General features: G+C 44.8%; 1 long non-coding RNA gene across 1 annotated transcript in view; it reads right to left on the reverse strand.

The window, feature by feature from the left end:
* LOC138566035 (uncharacterized) overlaps nt 1-19322 on the reverse strand; it is a 48055-nt gene extending 28733 nt beyond the window's left edge. Inside the window, exon 1 of the long non-coding RNA XR_011301799.1 lies at nt 19157-19322. This is a non-coding gene — a long non-coding RNA (uncharacterized lncRNA). The remainder of the gene's footprint in view (nt 1-19156) is intronic.
* Between the last annotated feature and the right edge of the window lie 969 nt (nt 19323-20291).

The following is a 20291-nucleotide window of genomic DNA, read 5'->3' on the forward strand; positions in this document are numbered from 1 at the left end:
GCCAAACCTGAAAAGCTCTTTTCCCGGATAACAATGCATTATGTTCCAGTTCTCTGCCAAACCTCAAGGGCGCTATACTGAGAAAACAATGCATTGTGATCCACTCCTCTGCCAAACCCGAACAGCGCTATAAAGAGACAACATTGCATTGTGTTACACATTTCTGTCAGACCTGACCAGCTCTATATCCAGACACAGCTGGATTGTGTTCCACTTCTCTTCCAGACGTGAACAGCGTTATACCCAGCCAAACAATACAATGTGTTCCACTTCTCTGCCAAACCAGAACACCGCTATACCCGAACAATAATGCATTGTATTCCACTTCTCTGCCAAACCTGAACAGCGCTATACCAAGTCAAACAATGCATTGTGGTCCACCTCTCTACCCAACCTAAGCAGCGTTATAGCCAAAAAAACAATACATTGTGTTCCATTCCTGTGCTAAACCTGAACAGCGCAATACCCAGACAGCAATGCATTGTGTTCGACTTCTCTGCCAAACCAGAACACCGCTATCCCCAGACAACAATGCATTGTAATCCACCTCTCTGCAAAACCTGAATAGCGCAACACAAAGACAACAATGCATTGTGTTCCACTTTCTCTGACAAACATGAATGGTGCTAAACCCAGACAACAATGCATTGTGTTCCACTTTCTCTGACAAACATGAATGGTGCTAAACCCAGGCAACAATGCATGGTGCTCCACTTCTATGCCAAACCTGAATAGCATTATACCCAGTCAAGCAATACAATGTGTTCCAACTCTCTGCCAAACCGAAACACCACTATACCCAGAAAACAATGCATTGTGTTTCACTTCTATGCCAAACCTGAACAGCATTATACCCAGTCAAACAATGCATTTTGTTACACTTCTCTGCCAAACCTGAACAGCGTTGTCAGCAGACAACAATACATTGTGTTGCCCTCCTCTGCCAAACCTGAAAAGCTCTATACCTAGACAACAATGCATTGTGATCCACCTATCTGCCAAACCTAAACAGCATTATGCCCAGTCAAACAATGCAATGTGTTCCACTTCGCTGCCAAACCGAAACATTGCTATACCCAGATAACAATGCATTGTGTTTCACTTCCCTGCCAAACCTGAAAAGCATTTTACCCAGTCAAACAATGCATTGTTTTCCACTTCTCTGCCAAATCTGAACAGCATTATAAGCGGACAACAATACATTGTGTTGCTCCCCTCCTCTGCCAAACCTGAAAAGCTCTACTCCCAGAAAACAATGCATTTTGTTCCAGGTCTCTGCCAAACCTGAGCAGCGTTATACCCAGTAAAACAATGCATTGTGATCCACTTCTCTGCCAAACCTGAATGGCAATATACACAGGCAACATTGCATTGTGGTCCACTTCTCTACGAAACTTCAAGGGCGCTATACTGAGACAACAGTGCATTTTATCCACTTCTCTGCCAAACCTGAACAGCGCTATGTGCAGACAACAATACATTGTGTTGCCCTCCTCTGCCAAACCTGAAAAGCTCTATACCTAGACAACAATGCATTGTGATCCACCTATCTGCCAAACCTAAACAGCATTATGCCCAGTCAAACAATGCAATGTGTTCCACTTCGCTGCCAAACCGAAACATTGCTATACCCAGATAACAATGCATTGTGTTTCACTTCCCTGCCAAACCTGAAAAGCATTTTACCCAGTCAAACAATGCATTGTTTTCCACTTCTCTGCCAAATCTGAACAGCATTATAAGCGGACAACAATACATTGTGTTGCTCCCCTCCTCTGCCAAACCTGAAAAGCTCTACTCCCAGAAAACAATGCATTTTGTTCCAGGTCTCTGCCAAACCTGAGCAGCGTTATACCCAGTAAAACAATGCATTGTGATCCACTTCTCTGCCAAACCTGAATGGCAATATACACAGGCAACATTGCATTGTGGTCCACTTCTCTACGAAACTTCAAGGGCGCTATACTGAGACAACAGTGCATTTTATCCACTTCTCTGCCAAACCTGAACAGCGCTATATGCAGACAACAATGCAGTGTGTTCCACTTTTCTTCCAGACCTGACCAGCTCTATGCCCAGACACAAATGCACTGTGTTCCACCTCTCTCCCTGACCTAAGCAGTGTTATAGCCAAACAGACAATAGAGTGTGTTCCACTTCTGTGCTAAACCTGAACAGAGCAATCCCACAAAGCCATGCATTGTATTCCACTTCTCTGCCCAACCGGAAAAGCGCTATACCCAGATGATAATGCATCGTGATCCACCTTTCTGCCAAACCTGAACAGCGCAACACCCAGATAACAATGCATTGTGTTTCACTTCTCTGCCAAGCCTGAACAGCATTATACCCAGTCGAAAATGCATTGTGTTCCACTTCTGTGCCAAACCTGAATAGCGTTATAAACAGACAACAATGCATTGTGATCCACCTCTCTGCAAAATCTGAACAGCGCAACACCCAGATAACAATGCATTGTGTTTCACTTCTCTGCCAAGCCTGAACAGCATTATACCCAGCCGGAAATGCATTGTGTTCCACTTCTGTGCCAAACTGAAAAGCGTTATAAACAGACAACAATCCATTGTGTTCCACTTCTCTGCCAAACCACAACACCGCTATAACCAGACAACAATGCATTGTGATCCACCTCTCTGCAAAACCCGAACAGTGCAACATCCAGACAACAATGTCTTGTGATCCAGTTTTCTGCCAAACATGAACGGTGCTAAACCTAGTCAAACAATGCAATGTGTTCCAACTCTCTGCCAATCCTGCACAGCGCTATACCCAGACAACAATGTATTGTGTTCCACTTCTCTGCCAAACCTGGAACATCGCTATACCCAGATGACAATGCATTGTTTTTCACTTCTCTGCCAAACCTGAAGAGGTTTACACCCAGTCAGACAATGCATTGTGTTCCACTTCTCTGCCAAACTTGAACAGCGTTATAAGCAGACAACAATACATTGTGTTCCCCTCCCCTGCCAAACCTGAAAAGCTCTATTCCCAGACAGCAATGCATTGTGTTCCAGTTCTCTGCCAAACCTGAGCAGCGTTATACCCAGTAAAACCGTGCATTGTGATCCACTTCTGTGCTAAACCTGAACAGCACTATACCCAGACAACAATGCAGTGTGCTCCAATTCTCTACAAAACCTCAAGGGCGCTGTACTGAAAGAACATTGCATTGTGTTCCACTTCTCTGTCAAACCTGAACAGCGATATACCCAGTCAAACAATGCATTGTGTTCCACCTCTCTCCCTGACCTAAGCAGCGTTATAACCAAACAGACAATACATTGTGTTCCACTGCTGTGCTAAACCTGAACAGTGCAATAGCCAGACAATCATGCATTGTGTTCCACTTCTCTGCCAAACCGGAACAGTGATACACCCAGACAAAAATGCATTGTGTTCCACTTCTCTGCCAAACATAAATGGCGCTAAACGCAGGCAACAATACATGGTGTTCCACTTCTCTGCCAAACCTGAACAGCGTTATACCCAGTCAAACAATGCAGTGTATTCCAGCTCTCTGCCAAACCTGAACAGTGCTATACCCAGACAACAATGAATTGTGTTCCACTTCTATGCCAAACCCGGAACATTGCTATACCCGGATAACAATGCATTGTGCTTCACGTCTCTGTCAAACCTGAACAGCATTATACCCAATCGAACAATGCATAGTGTTCCACTTCTCTGCCAAACTTGAATAGCGTTAGAAGCATACAACAATACATTGGCCCTCATTACGACCCTGGCGTTGGACCATGGTGCTAATAGCACCATGGTCCATGCCGGTAACTTACCGACTCCGCCATGGCGGAATGAGGAATTACCGCCCCATTCCGAGGTTGGCGGGGCGGTAATTCCCCATGCCGCCATGGCCCTTCCCCATTCCCATTTTTGCCCCATAGGGCTCAATGGGAATGGGGAAGGCGCTAAGTACGGTGCCGCAAATTGTGGCACCGTACTACGCACCAAGGTCCCTTTGCGGGTTGGTTTTTAACGTCTGCAAAAAGCAGGCGTTAAAATCGCCAACCCGCAAAGGGACCGCATAATCAGTCGTTAAGCAGTTAACGGCGCCGCCACCTTTTACGGTGCCGTTAACCCCTTAACGCCAGGGTTGTAATGAGGGCCATTGTGTTCCCCTCCTCTGCCAAACCTGAAAAGCTCTGTTCCCGGACAACAATGCATTGTGTTCCAGTTCTCTGCCAAACCTGAGCAGCGTTATGCCCAGTAAAACAATGCATTGTGATCCACTTCTCTGCCAAACCTGAACGGCACTATACCCAGACAACAATGCATTGTGGTCCATTTCTCTGCCAAACCTGAACAGCGCTATAAGCAGACAACAATGCACTTTATTCACTTCTCTGCCAAACCTGAACTGCGCTATACCCAGTCAAACAATGCATTGTGTTCCACCACTCTCCCTGACCTAAGCAGCTTTATAGCCAAACCGAAAATACATTGGGCCTCATTACGAGGTGGGCGGTAAGGGATTACCGGCACCGGTAAGGGTACCGGTGCCGGTAATCCCTCACCGCCCTAGTACGAGCTCACTTTGCGGGTCCTCCCTTAACGCCTGGTTTTTCCAGGCGTTAAGGACGGGACCCGCAAAGGACTCTGGAGCTAATAATGGTACCGCAATTTGCGGTACCGTTATTAGCGCCTTCCCCATTCCCATTGAGCCCTATAGGGGCTCAATGGGAATGGGGAAGGGCCCTGGTGAATGGGGAATTACCGGTCCCGCCAACCTTGGAATGGACCGGTAATTGCTCCATTCACCAGGGCGGAGTCGGTAGGGTTTTGAAGGCAGCCATGGAGCTAATAGCTCCATGGTTACCTCCAACCTCGTAATGAGGCCCATTGTGTTCCACTTCTGTGCTAAACCTGAGCAGTGCAATACCCATACAACCATGCATTGTGTTCCACTTCTCTGCCAAACTGGAACAGCGCTATACCCAGACAACAATGCATTGTGTTCCACTTCTCTGCCAAACATGAATGGCGCTAAACGCAGGCAACAATGCATGATGTTCCACTTCTCTGCCAAACCTGAACAGCATTATACCCAGTCAAACAATGAATTGTGTTGTTCTTCTCTGCCAAACCTGAGTAGCGTTATAAGCAGACAACAGTAAATTGTGTTCCCCTCCTCTGCCAAACCTGAAAAATTCTATTCCCGGACAACAATGCATTGTTTTCCTGTTCTCTGCTAAACCTGAGCAGCCTTATACTCAGTAAAACAATGCATTGAGATCCAATTCTCTGCTAAACCTGAACAGCACTATAGCCAGACAACAATGCATTGTGGTCCAGTTCTCGGTGAAACCTTAAGGGTGCTATACTTAGACAACAATGCATTGTGATCTACTTGTCTGCCAAACCTGAACAGCGATATAAGCAGACAACAATGCATTGTGTTCCACTTTTCTGCCAGACCTGACCGGCTCTATATCCAGACACAGCTGCATTGTGTTCCACTTCTCTTCCAGACTTGAACAGCGTTATACCCAGCCAAACAATACAATGTGTTCCTTTTCTTTGCCTAACTTCAACAGCGCTATACCCAGACAATAATGCATTGTATTCCACTTCTCTGCCAAACCTGAACTGCATTATACCCAGTCAAACAATTCAATGTGTTCCAACTCTCTGCCAAACCTGAACAGCGCGATAAGCAGACCACAATGCATTGTGTTCCACTTTTCTGCCAGACCTGACCAGCTCTAGATCCAGACACAACTGCATGAGCTCCACTTCTTTATACTTGTTGTCGTTATAAGCAGACAACACTAAATTGTGTTCCCCTCCTCTGCCAAACCTGAACAGCGCTATATCCAGTCAAGCATTGTGTTCCACCGCTCTCCCCGCCGACCTAAGCAGCGTTATAGCCAAACAAACAATACATTGTGTTCCACGTCTGTGCTAAACCTGAACAGCGCAAAAAAAACCCAGACAGCAATGCATTGTGCTCCACTTCTCTGCCAAACAAGAACGCTGCTATACCCAGACAACAATGCATTGTGATCCACCTCTCTGCAAAACCTGAACAGCGCAACACCCAGACAACAATGCATTGTGTTCCACTTCTCTGCCAAACATGAATGGCGCTAAACCCAGGCAACAATGCATGGTATTCCACTTCTCTGCCAAACCTGAACAACATTATACCCAGTCAAACAATTCAATGTGTTCCAACTCTCTGCCAAACCTGAACAGCATGATAAGCAGACCACAATGCATTGTGTTCCACTTTTCTGCCAGACCTGAACAGCGCTATATGTAGACAACAATGCAGTGTGTTCCACTTTTCTTCCAGACCTGACCAGCTCTATAACCAGACACAAATGCATTGTGTTCCACTTCTATTCCAGACCTGAACAGCGTTATACCCAGCCAAACAATACAATGTGTTCCACTTCTGTGCCAAACCTAAACAGTGCTATACCCAAACAATAATGCATTGTATTCACTTTTCTGCCTAACCTGAACAGCGCTATACCCAATCAAACAATGGATTGTGTTCCACCTCTCTCCCTGACCTAAGCAGTGTTATAGCCAAACAGACAATAGAGTGTGTTCCACTTCTGTGCTAAACCTGAACAGAGCAATACCCACAAAGCCATGCATTGTATTCCACTTCTCTGCCCAACCGGAAAAGCGCTATACCCAGATAACAAAGCATTGTGATCCACCTCTCTGCCAAACCTGAACAGCGCAACACCCAGATAACAATGCATTGTGTTTCACTTCTCTGCCAAGCCTGAACAGCATTATACCCAGTCGAAAATGCATTGTGTTCCACTTCTGTGCCAAACCTGAATAGCGTTATAAACAGACAACAATGCATTGTGTTCCACTGCTCTGCCAAACCAGAACACTGCTATAACCAAACAATAATGCATTGTATTCCACTTCTCTGCCAAACCTGAACAGCGCTATACCAAGTCAAACAATGCATTGTGGTCCACCTCTCTACCCGACCTAAGCAGCATTATAGCCAAACAAACAATACATTGTGTTCCACACCTTTGCTAAACCTGAACAGCGCAATACCCAGACAGCAATGCATTGTGTTCGACTTCTCTGCCAAACCAGAACACCGCTATCCCCAGACAACAATGCATTGTGATCCACCTCTCTGCAAAACCTGAATAGCGCAACACAAAGACAACAATGCATTGTGTTCCACTTTCTCTGACAAACATGAATGGTGCTAAACCCAGGCAACAATGCATGGTGTTCCACTTCTATGCCAAACCTGAACAGCATTATACCCAGTCAAGCAATACAATGTGTTCCAACTCTCTGCCAAACCGAAACACCACTATACCCGGAAAACAATGCATTGTGTTTCACTTCTATGCCAAACCTGAACAGCATTATACCCAGTCAAACAATGCATTTTGTTACACTTCTCTGCCAAACCTGAACAGCGTTGTCAGAAGACAACAATAAATTGTGTTGCCCTCCTCTGCCAAACCTGAATAGTTCTATACCCACACAACAATGCATTGTGATCCACCTATCTGCCGAACCTGAACAGTGCAACACCCAGACAACAATGCATTGTGTTCCACGTCTCTGCCAAACCGGATCACCACTATACCCAGATAACAGTGCATTGTGTTTCACTTCTATGCCAAACCTGAACAGCATTATACCTAGTCAAACAAAACATTGTGTTCCACTTTCCTGCCAAACCTGAACAGCTTTATCAGCAGACAACAATACATTGTGTTGCCCTCCTCTGCCAAACCTGAAAAGCTCTATACCTAGACAACAATGCATTGTGATCCACCTATCTGCCAAACCTAAACAGCATTATGCCCAGTCAAACAATGCAATGTGTTCCACTTCGCTGCCAAACCGAAACATTGCTATACCCAGATAACAATGCATTTTGTTCCAGGTCTCTGCCAAACCTGAGCAGCGTTATACCCAGTAAAACAATGCATTGTGATCCACTTCTCTGCCAAACCTGAATGGCAATATATACAGGCAACATTGCATTGTGGTCCACTTCTCTACGAAACTTCAAGGCCGCTATGCTGAGACAACAGTGCATTTTATCCACTTCTCTGCCAAACCTGAACAGCGCTATATGCAGCCAACAATGCAGTGTGTTCCACTTTTCTTCCAGACCTGACCAGCTCTATACCCAGACACAAATGCACTGTGTTCCACCTCTCTCCCTGACCTAAGCAGTGTTATAGCCAAACAGACAATAGAGTGTGTTCCACTTCTGTGCTAAACCTGAACAGAGCAATCCCACAAAGCCATGCATTGTATTCCACTTCTCTGCCCAACCGGAAAAGCGCTATACCCAGATGATAATGCATCGTGATCCACCTCTCTGCCAAACCTGAACAGCGCAACACCCAGATAACAATGCATTGTGTTTCACTTCTCTGCCAAGCCTGAACAGCATTATACCCAGTCGAAAATGCATTGGGTTCCACTTCTGTGCCAAACCTGAATAGCGTTATAAACAGACAACAATGCATTGTGATCCACCTCTCTGCAAAACCTGAACAGCGCAACACCCAGATAACAATGCATTGTGTTTCACTTCTCTGCCAAGCCTGAACAGCATTATACCCAGCCGGAAATGCATTGTGTTCCACTTCTGTGCCAAACCTGAAAAGCGTTATAAACAGACAACAATCCATTGTGTTCAATTTCTCTGCCAAACCACAACATCGCCATAACCAGACAACAATGCATTGTGATCCACCTCTCTGCAAAACCCGAACAGTGCAACATCCAGACAACAATGTCTTGTGATCCAGTTTTCTGCCAAACATGAACGGTGCTAAACCTAGTCAAACAATGCAATGTGTTCCAACTCTCTGCCAATCCTGCACAGTGCTATACCCAGACAACAATGTATTGTGTTCCACTTCTCTGCCAAACCTGGAACATCGCTATACCCAGATGACAATGCATTGTTTTTCACTTCTCTGCCAAACCTGAAGAGGCTTACACCCAGTCAGACAATGCATTGTGTTCCACTTCTCTGCCAAACTTGAACATCGTTATAAGCAGACAACAATACATGGTGTTCCCCTCCTCTGCCAAACCTGAAAAGCTCTGTTCCCGGACAACAATGCATTGTGTTCCAGTTCTCTGCCAAACCTGAGCAGCGTTATGCCCAGTAAAACCGTGCATTGTGATCCACTTCTGTGCTAAACCTGAACAGCACTATACCCAGACAACAATGCAGTGTGCTCCAATTCTCTACAAAACCTCAAGGGCGCTGTACTGAAAGAACATTGCATTGTGTTCCACTTCTCTGTCAAACCTGAACTGCGCTATACCCAGTCAAACAATGTATTGTGTTCCACCACTCTCCCTGACCTAAGCAGCGTTATAGCCAAACCGAAAATACATTGGGCCTCATTACGAGGTGGGCGGTAAGGGATTACCGGCACCGGTAAGGGTACCGGTGCCGGTAATCCCTCACCGCCCTACTACGAGCTCACTTTGCGGGTCCTCCCTTAACGCCTGGTTTTTCCAGGCGTTAAGGACGGGACCCGCAAAAGACTCTGGAGCTAATAATGGTACCGCAATTTGCGGTACCGTTATTAGCGCCTTCCCCATTCCCATTGAGCCCTATGGGGGCTCAAATGGGAATGGGGAAGGGCCCTGGTGAATGGGGAATTACCGGTCCCGCCAACCTTGGAATGGACCGGTAATTGCTCCATTCACCAGGGCGGAGTCGGTAGGGTTTTGGAGGCAGCCATGGAGCTAATAGCTCCATGGCTGCCTCCAACCTCGTAATGAGGCCCATTGTGTTCCACTTCTGTGGTAAACCTGAGCAGTGCAATACCCATACAACCATGCATTGTGTTCCACTTCTCTGCCAAACTGGAACAGGGCTATACCCAGACAACAATGCATTGTGTTCCACTTCTCTGCCAAACATGAATGGCGCTAAACGCAGGCAACAATGCATGATGTTCCACTTCTCTGCCAAACCTGAACAGCATTATACCCAGTCAAACAATGAATTGTGTTGTGCTTCTCTGCCAAACCTGAGTAGCGTTATAGCAGACAACAGTAAATTGTGTTCCCCTCCTCTGCCAAACCTGAAAAGTTCTATTCCCGGACAACAATGCATTGTTTTCCTGTTCTCTGCTAAACCTGAGCAGCCTTATACTCAGTAAAACAATGCATTGTGATCCAATTCTCTGCTAAACCTGAACAGCACTAGAGCCAGACAACAATGCATTGTGGTCCAGTTCTCGGTGAAACCTTAAGGGCGCTATACTTAGACAACAATGCATTGTGATCTACTTGTCTGCCAAACCTGAACAGCGATATAAGCAGACAACAATGCATTGTGTTCCACTTTTCTGCTAGACCTGACAGGCTCTATATCCAGACACAGCTGCATTGTGTTCCACTTCTCTTCCAGACTTGAACAGCATTATACCCAGCCAAACAATACAATGTGTTCCGTTTCTTTGCCTAACTTCAACAGCGCTATACCCAGACAATAATGCATTGTATTCCACTTCTCTGCCAAACCTGAACAGCATTATACCCAGTCAAACAATTCAATGTGTTCCAACTCTCTTCCAAACCTGAACAGCGCGATAAGCAGACCACAATGCATTGTGTTCCACTTTTCTGCCAGACCTGACCAGCTCTAGATCCAGACACAACTGCATGTGCTCCACTTCTTTATACTTGTTGTCGTTATAAGCAGACACCACTAAATTGTGTTCCCCTCCTCTGCCAAACCTGAACAGCGCTATATCCAGTCAAGCATTGTGTTCCACCGCTCTCCCCGACCTAAGCAGTGTTATAGCCAAACAAACAATACATTGTGTTCCACGTATGTGCTAAACCTGAACAGCGCAAAAAAAAAACAGACAGCAATGCATTGTGCTCCACTTCTCTGCCAAACAAGAACACTGCTATACCCAGACAACAATGCATTGTGATCCACCTCTCTGCAAAACCTGAACAGTGCAACACCCAGACAACAATGCATTGTGTTCCACTTCTCTGCCAAACATGAATGGCGCTAAACCCAGGCAACAATGCATGGTATTCCACTTCTCTGCCAAACCTGAACAGCATTATACCCAGTCAAACAATTCAATGTGTTCCAACTCTCTGCCAAACCTGAACAGCGCGATAAGCAGACCACAATGCATTGTGTTCCACTTTTCTGCCAGACCTGAACAGCGCTATATGTAGACAACAATGCAGTGTGTTCCACTTTTCTTCCAGAGCTGACCAGCTCTATACCCAGACACAAATGCATTGTGTTCCACTTCTATTCCCGACCTGAACAGCGTTATACCCAGCCAAACAATACAATGTGTTCCACTTCTGTGCCAAACCTAAACAGTGCTATACCCAAACAATAATGCATTGTATTCACTTTTCTGCCTAACCTGAACAGCGCTATACCCAATCAAACAATGGATTGTGTTCCACCTCTCTCCCTGACCTAAGCAGTGTTATAGCCAAACAGACAATAGAGTGTGTTCCACTTCTGTGCTAAACCTGAACAGAGCAATACCCACAAAGTCATGCATTGTATTACACTTCTCTGCCCAACCGGAAAAGCGCTATACCCAGATAACAAAGCATTGTGATCCACCTCTCTGCCAAACCTGAACAGCGCAACACCCAGATAACAATGCATTGTGTTTCACTTCTCTGCCAAGCCTGAACAGCATTATACCCAGTCGAAAATGCATTGTGTTCCACTTCTGTGCCAAACCTGAATAGCGTTATAAACAGACAACAATGCATTGTGTTCCACTTCTCTGCCAAACCAGAACACTGCTATAACCAAACAATAATGCATTGTATTCCACTTCTCTGCCAAACCTGAACAGCGCTATACCAAGTCAAACAATGCATTGTGGTCCACCTCTCTACCCGACCTAAGCAGCATTATAGCCAAACAAACAATACATTGTGTTCCACACCTGTGCTAAACCTGAACAGCGCAATACCCAGACAGCAATGCATTGTGTTCGACTTCTCTGCCAAACCAGAACACCGCTATCCCCAGACAACAATGCATTGTAATCCACCTCTCTGCAAAAGCTGATTAGCGCAACACAAAGACAACAATGCATTGTGTTCCACTTTCTCTGACAAACATGAATGGTGCTAAACCCAGGCAACAATGCATGGTGTTCCACTTCTATGCCAAACCTGAACAGCATTATACCCAGTCAAGCAATACAATGTGTTCCAACTCTCTGCCAAACCGAAACACCACTATACCCAGAAAACAATGCATTGTGTTTCACTTCTATGTCAAACCTGAACAGCATTATACCCTGTCAAACAATGCATTTTGTTACACTTCTCTGCCAAAACTGAACAGCGTTGTCAGAAGACAACAATACATTGTGTTGCCCTCCTTTGCCAAACCGGAATAGTTCTATACCCACACAACAATGCATTGTGATCCACCTATCTGCCGAACCTGAACAGTGCAACACCCAGACAACAATGCATTGTGTTCCACTTCTCTGCCAAACCGGATCACCACTATACCCAGATAACAATGCATTGTGTTTCACTTCTATGCCACACCTGAACAGCATTATACCTAGTCAAACAAAACATTGTGTTCCACTTTCCTGCCAAACCTGAACAGCTTTATCAGCAGACAACAATACATTGTGTTGCCCTCCTCTGCCAAACCTGAAAAGCTCTATACCTAGACAACAATGCATTGTGATCCACCTATCTGCCAAACCTAAACAGCATTATGCCCAGTCAAACAATGCAATGTGTTCCACTTCGCTGCCAAACCGAAACATTGCTATACCCAGATAACAATGCATTTTGTTCCAGGTCTCTGCCAAACCTGAGCAGCGTTATACCCAGTAAAACAATGCATTGTGATCCACTTCTCTGCCAAACCTGAATGGCAATATACACAGGCAACATTGCATTGTGGTCCACTTCTCTACGAAACATCAAGGGCGCTATACTGAGACAACAGTGCATTTTATCCACTTCTCTGCTAAACCTGAACAGCGCTACATGCAGACAACAATGCAGTGTGTTCCACTTTTCTTCCAGACCTGACCAGCTCTATACCCAGACACAAATGCACTGTGTTCCACCTCTCTCCCTGACCTAAGCAGTGTTATAGCCAAACAGACAATAGAGTGTGTTCCACTTCTGTGCTAAACCTGAACAGAGCAATCCCACAAAGCCATGCATTGTATTCCACTTCTCTGCCCAACCGGAAAAGCGCTATACCCAGATGATAATGCATCGTGATCCACCTTTCTGCCAAACCTGAACAGCGCAACACCCAGATAACAATGCATTGTGTTTCACTTCTCTGCCAAGCCTGAACAGCATTATACCCAGTCGAAAATGCATTGGGTTCCACTTCTGTGCCAAACCAGAATAGCGTTATAAACAGACAACAATGCATTGTGATCCACCTCTCTGCAAAACCTGAACAGCGCAACACCCAGATAACAATGCATTGTGTTTCACTTCTCTGCCAAGCCTGAACAGCATTATACCCAGCCGGAAATGCATTGTGTTCCACTTCTGTGCCAAACTTAAAAGCGTTATAAACAGACAACAATGCATTGTGTTCCACTTCTCTGCCAAACCACAACATCGCTATAACCAGACAACAATGCATTGTGATCCACCTCTCTGCAAAACCCGAACAGTGCAACATCCAGACAACAATGTCTTGTGATCCAGTTTTCTGCCAAACATGAACGGTGCTAAACCTAGTCAAACAATGCAATGTGTTCCAACTCTCTGCCAATCGTGCACTGTGCTATACCCAGACAACAATGTATTGTGTTCCACTTCTCTGCCAAACCTGGAACATCGCTATACCCAGATGACAATGCATTGTTTTTCACTTCTCTGCCAAACCTGAAGAGGTTTACAGCCAGTCAGACAATGCATTGTGTTCCACTTCTCTGCCAAACTTGAACAGCGTTATAAGCAGACAACAATACATTGTGTTCCCCTCCCCTGCCAAACCTGAAAAGCTCTATTCCCAGACAGCAATGCATTGTGTTCCAGTTCTCTGCCAAACCCCTGCAGCGTTATACCCAGTAAAACCGTGCATTGTGATCCACTTCTGTGCTAAAACTGAACAGTACTATACCCAGACAACAATGCATTGTGGTCCAATTCTCTACAAAACCTCATGGGCGCTATACTGAAACAACATTGCATTGTGTTCCACTTCTCTGTCAAACCTGAACAGCGCTATACCCAGTCACTCAATGCATTGCGTTCCACATCTCTGCCAAACCTGAGCAGCGTTATATCCAGTCAAACAATGCATTGTGATCTACTTCACTGCCAAACCTGAACAGCGCTATAAGCAGACAATAATGCATTGTGTTCCACTTTTCGGCCAGACCTGAACAGTGTTATTCCCAGCAAAACAATACAATGTTTAGATGCAAAAATTGTGAAAGCTGACTCGCGCTCAGGATGTAATATCTCAATAAATTATTATTTAAGAGATAGTCCAAAAAAGACAAGTTGTTTCAATAATGCGTAGAGTTTATTCCATAGTGTGTACAGCTGACACGTGTTTCGACCTTGTGGTCGTTTTCAAGGCCTGTTTTCAGTGCAGTAGTATCGCATCTTTAACGGGCTGCATGTTCCTTTTGGGATACATGGTTGAGCAAAATATGTCTTAATGACTGCGTAGGCTGGGTATTCAATGCTTGTCACATCTGTACGCAGATAGTTGATCTCCGTCTGCATTGAATTAGAACTGTCAGACAAGAATTCAAGTCTCAAAATCCAGTCAGAGAATTGACTTCAAATATTCTATGTTACCTTGATTAGGCAGTAGTCAGTATTAGGGGTCAATCCCACATGTGGATTTCAGAGCAGCCTAGAACAATAATAGTTCTCAAATTCAGGGTGGTCAACAGCGCACAGATTCTATATCGAAGCCACGAACAAGTCAATGTGTTCCACTTGTGTGCCAAACCTCAAAAACGCAATACCCAAACAATAATGCATTGTATTCCACTTCTCTGCCAAACCTGAACAGTACTATACCCAAACAATAATGCATTGTATTCCACTTCTCTGCCAGACCTGAACAGTGCTATTCCCAGTCACACAATGGATGGTGTTCCACCTCTCTGCCAAACCTGTGCAGCATTATAACCAGTCAAAGAATCCATTGTGTTCCACTTCTCTGAATAGCGTTATATGCGGACACCAATACATTGTGTTCCACTTCTCAGCCAAACCCGAGCAGTGTTATACCCAGTCAAACATTGCATTGTGACCCACTTCTCTGCCAAACCAGAATGGCACTAACCCAGACAACAATGCCATGTGGACCTGAAGACTATTTGGCAAGATCCTAGCCTCCCTACATAACCCGGTGATGCCTACATGGTACATGAAGACCAGGCAGGATTCGTGTTAGGGAGGTCGACGGCGTCGAATATCTGTAGGTTTTACAATATTCTAGCAAGGATCCCCCAGGAGTTTGAGGGGATCGCCGTATCCCTAGATGTGCAGAAGACCTTCAACACTGTATATTGGCCATTCCTGTTCACAAATATGGATTTGGTCCTAACTTGATTAAGTGGGTACAAATCCTCTACACGCAACCCTACACTAAGGTATCTGTGAGTGGGGTGCTGTTGTCAGTGCTGCAACTGGCGGGAGGCTCCAGACAACTCCCGATATTGTCTCATGAGGATAGCTCGTGGGCAACGTGCTTGTCTTGGAATCACGACGACACGGAGCAACGCCAGTTCGATCCCGGGGTCCGTGCTTAGAAACCTCTGGGTATTAAGCAGGTTTTAAATAACCTATCATATCATATCATGTCCACTCCCCCCTGCTGTTCGTGCTCGTGATTGAGCCCCTGGCGGACTTCATGACAGCGTGGCATACAAGGGCTGGCATTCCCGGAGCTGGGCAGGTGGAATTGATAGCATTATATGCTGATGATATCATGATGTTTGTAAGGTGCCCGGAAAAATACTTGCAGAGGGTGTTAGCAGTGGTTCAGGAAATCAGGAGACTCTCAGGACTCCGATTGAACACCAACAAGTCAGAGATATTCCCGCTGATGGATCACACAAGCCCACCCAGCAACCTATACGGACTGCGATGGACCCCCCAACAGGTCAAATATTTAGGGGTAGAAGTGGCTCGATCAGCCCACCTGGTCCGCTCCCTTAACTACGACACACTGCATATTGCAATGTGTGTCAAGCTAGAGCGCTGGACCCAACTCCCAATATCACTGATGGGACGGCTGGTGCTAGTGAAAATGGTGATACTGCCCAAACTATTTTACCTTTTTAGTACATTACCATTATGGCCGAGTAGGTCTTTCTTTGCAAAAATAACTAGTGCCTGCACCACATTTGTGTGGAAGGGACAAGCGAGGGCCAGTTGGAAACTGTTAGGCAGAATTGCATGCAGTACCGTCTGGGACCGCCACATACAATTAGGACTACAGGTCTAAGCATAACCAACCTTTGGTATAAGCCTGTACTACACAGTTTTGTGGTAGAAAACTGAGCAGCCAGGTTTATCTCAAAAGGGAATGTGAGCTGTACAAGAGATTACACAGAGGTCTTACAATCACAGTGGTTCAAGTAGACATTTACACTCAAGGTTTCTTGGTAAAACACTTATTAATTTATTACACAATCATTTAGAAAACATTCACTAGAAGGAGTCAACTTAATATTATACTCAAACACACTTCAATAACAAACCAATGAGTTTCTGAACAAATTAGGCTCCCCTGAAATAGGAGCAAAATGGCATTTCAGTTACTTTCAATGGGAGTAAAAAGGCACAAGTTAGCAGATTAGATCACAAATACTTTCTTAGGCAGTGCAAATCGTTTTGGTTCACTAGAGGACTTGATTCAGTTAAATAGGCCTAGGCCAAAGTCAATGGACTAGTGTCTTGGATAGGAAAGAGCAGTTCTTGAAGTAAACGGTAAAGTCTTTTCAAAATGTTCTCAGAAGTAGTTAGTACAAAAAAGAATCATATGTTGGGTTAAAAGCTGATTAGGCCTGCAAGTTGGGAAAGTGTCACAAACTTTCACTGCGACAGATGCATTCTCTCAATCGTGTTGCCACAGTACCTTAGTATGAAGCAAAAAGATGCAGCTGAAGACGTTGGTTCCTGGCAGTTCCTGCAGATCTCATTGTTCCTGAGCTCAGTCGTGGGGACAAGAGGGAGGCTGTCGGGGGGCTCCTGCACTGCACGGGATCATCAGAAAAAGCTGACAAAATGGAGTCACTTCAGTGCGAGTAGCTCTAATTCAAGCACACAAGCTGGTGTCATTCCCCCTGGTTAATCCTAACCAGTTTCGAGAATGGTATCCAGGTGGCTTACAAGTTGATTGGTCCCACCAACTCAAAGGAAGAGCTCGTCCTTGAAGGGGCTTCTCTGTCGAGATGAACTTGGCAATTCGGATCTGCAGCAAACCAACAGTCCAGGAGTTGCAGCAGCTGTCCTCTTCCAGTTCGTCTTCGGTTCTTTCGTTCCAGTGGTCAACTCTGCTTTCCAGTCCAAGATACTCACCTTTTAAATAGTTTTCTCCCATTATTCCAGCCTAGCTGCCACTCACCCACCAGGGCGGTTGTCCTTGCCAGACAGTCAGCCAGTCAATTACACCAGAGTGCATTTGGGTCTCCTAGGAGACTAAGCACAGGGAGTTTCTGGCACCTCCCTCATTTCCTGCCCATCCCAAACACTCAGACACCAGAGGCGTCCTCAGTCCTGAAGCCCACCAAAGGCATAGAAACAAAGGGGCCAAACCTGGTTTGCTGCGCAGAGACAAACACTGGAAGGACCTTTCCAAAAAGAAATGGCAAAAAAAGAAGACTGGCACCTGTTTAAACAAAGGGTTTTAAGGCACCATCTTGAAAAACATGGCTCCCGTGATTTTTTGCTACCGGTGTTCGCGGTCAGGAAAAATCATGGTAGTTTGTTGTAAAACCACTGCCACCAGCCATTTCGATAGAAAAGGGTAGCATTTGACTGTTACATGAGTTTCTAGACTAGGTAACCCCTCCAACACTCTATAAAAGATAGTGGCCCTCATTACGATACCGGCGCTAAACCATGGCGCTATTAGCACCATGGTTGGTGCCGGTATCGTAACGTGTCCGCCATGGTGAAATGGGGAAATACAGCCCCATTCCAAGGTTGGCAGGTTGGTATTTCCCCATTTCCCCATGGCCCTTCCCATTCCCATTTTTGCCCCATAGGGCATAATGGGAATGGCGAAGGCACTAAGTACGGTACCGCAAATTGCCGTACCATACTTACCGCGAAGGTCCCTACTTTAACGGCTGGTCTAGACCAGCCGTTAAGGTCGGGTCCCACAAAGGGACCTCGTAATTAGGCGCTAATGGGTTAACGGCGCCGCAGCCTTTTACGGCGCCGTTAACCCATTAGCGCCAGGGTTGTAATGAGGCCCAGTGTGTGCTGGGTCTAGGAATTTAAAAAGACTAGTAAAGTCAATTTAACCTTGCATTCTATGGGAAACAGTAGTTTATCCCAGCGAAGGTATTTAAACCTTTGGGAATTCTAAAAACGACATACCTGTGTCACTGCACTGAGGGAGCTGTAAAACACACCTGAAAAGATATATATGGAGTTATCTTAAAATCCATAATCAAAGAACACAAAAGTAAAACATACATCAAAATACATGAAAGAGTGGGAAAAAAGGCTCACACTCTTTCCAGGTAAAAAATATCAAGTCCTCAAAATCCAGCAAAGTTGCTGGTGGTCTCTATGGTGAAGGTTCAACACAATCACAAAGGCGAAAAAATTATCAAGGCAAAAACAGATCCCCATTCATTTGTGTAAAAGCTACCGCCAATGCATTTCTGTACATAGCACCATTTTCAGTGCATTGTTTTTCAAAAATAAGCATCATTACATTTCAAATCAACATCATTTATATAAACACATTCAAAATCATGTTGTAGACACATACCGCCATTATCATTATGATGAATGTTTCAGTTCATTGTAGCATAGAGAGATAGAAAGAAAAACACACAGTGCACCGATTAGTTTCCTTTGCCGTATGACTTTAACTGAATGTAACATTCAGGGATTTCTCGAGGCGTGCATACATAATTACCTTAGCTTTAGTGAGCAATAATCTTCCTCGCCTAACACTCTGTATGTGTACGATGAGAAACCCTCCCTGTAAAGTTAAACATGAACAACACTCCTGAGTTATTGTCTCTTTTCGCTTATCGCTACTAATGCAGCGTCGTAGCTGGGTTTCTTACTTTTCTTACACAGCTGCCGCTGCACCTCGTAGCCGGGTTGCGAAAACTAACGCCCGCAAGGATTTCCTGTTTTACTGGTTGACATGGTGATCATGGCTTCGTCCTCAGACCAGGATTGGTCATGCTGGACGCGCCTCCCGTGGTTCCCAGACGTACTTTCAGTCTGTATTTCAGTTGTACTGTATAGTCAGTAGAACTATATCCCTATTAATAAAGAATACCTTATTCTACATGAAATGAAACGACAGATTGCTCGTGTTCATCCTGGACGTGTCTCTAGTGAATCTATTATATATGTATGTCTGCGTTCACTCATAACATGAATGCCCTTGATATGCTGTGTCTATTTATCTTGTATGTTGTATGTTGTATTGGTTGAAACCAAATTGACTATATATTTAAAATCCGTACTGACTGAAATGGTAGAAAATAGCCCACCATGCCGGTCATGTAGATTAGTATGGATTCAGTGCTACTGTTCTGTGTTTCCCTATTGATCTCTAAATAGGACTTTAAATAAATACATGGTGGATCACACATAATTGATACATGGGCAGATTAATACCTCCATATCTTTCTGGAACTTAGAATCATGATATAAAAATGCTCATCTACAACACATTTCTGTTGTCTTGATATACAAAGTAAAATATAAGCATAACAACTTTAAAGAAAGCAGGCAAAGTGTATCTCCTCATTCAATCCTCTTGGTGATAATGTTCCCAATGTATCTATCCAAAATCATTCTCTCTGATCAAGTCTTTGTTGCATATTCATGTGTGGTTCTCTCTTTTTCACTAGCTCTAGTATTTGAAATCTTATCTGCGAAAGAATTTAGCTCCTATAAGGAGCAAGGAGTGAGCACTGGGCTTACGGGGTGGATTCCACTCTGTTTTTCGGATTTGCTAGATTATATATAGCCCTGGTGTCATTGGGCTATCTTCAACCTGGGAGCTCCATATATAAACATCAGTTTGTGAA

Source organism: Ambystoma mexicanum, chromosome 2p (genome assembly GCF_040938575.1).
Source record: "Ambystoma mexicanum isolate Mex_15411 chromosome 2p, UKY_AmexF1_1, whole genome shotgun sequence".
In the NCBI taxonomy this organism is placed as follows: domain Eukaryota; kingdom Metazoa; phylum Chordata; class Amphibia; order Caudata; family Ambystomatidae; genus Ambystoma; species Ambystoma mexicanum.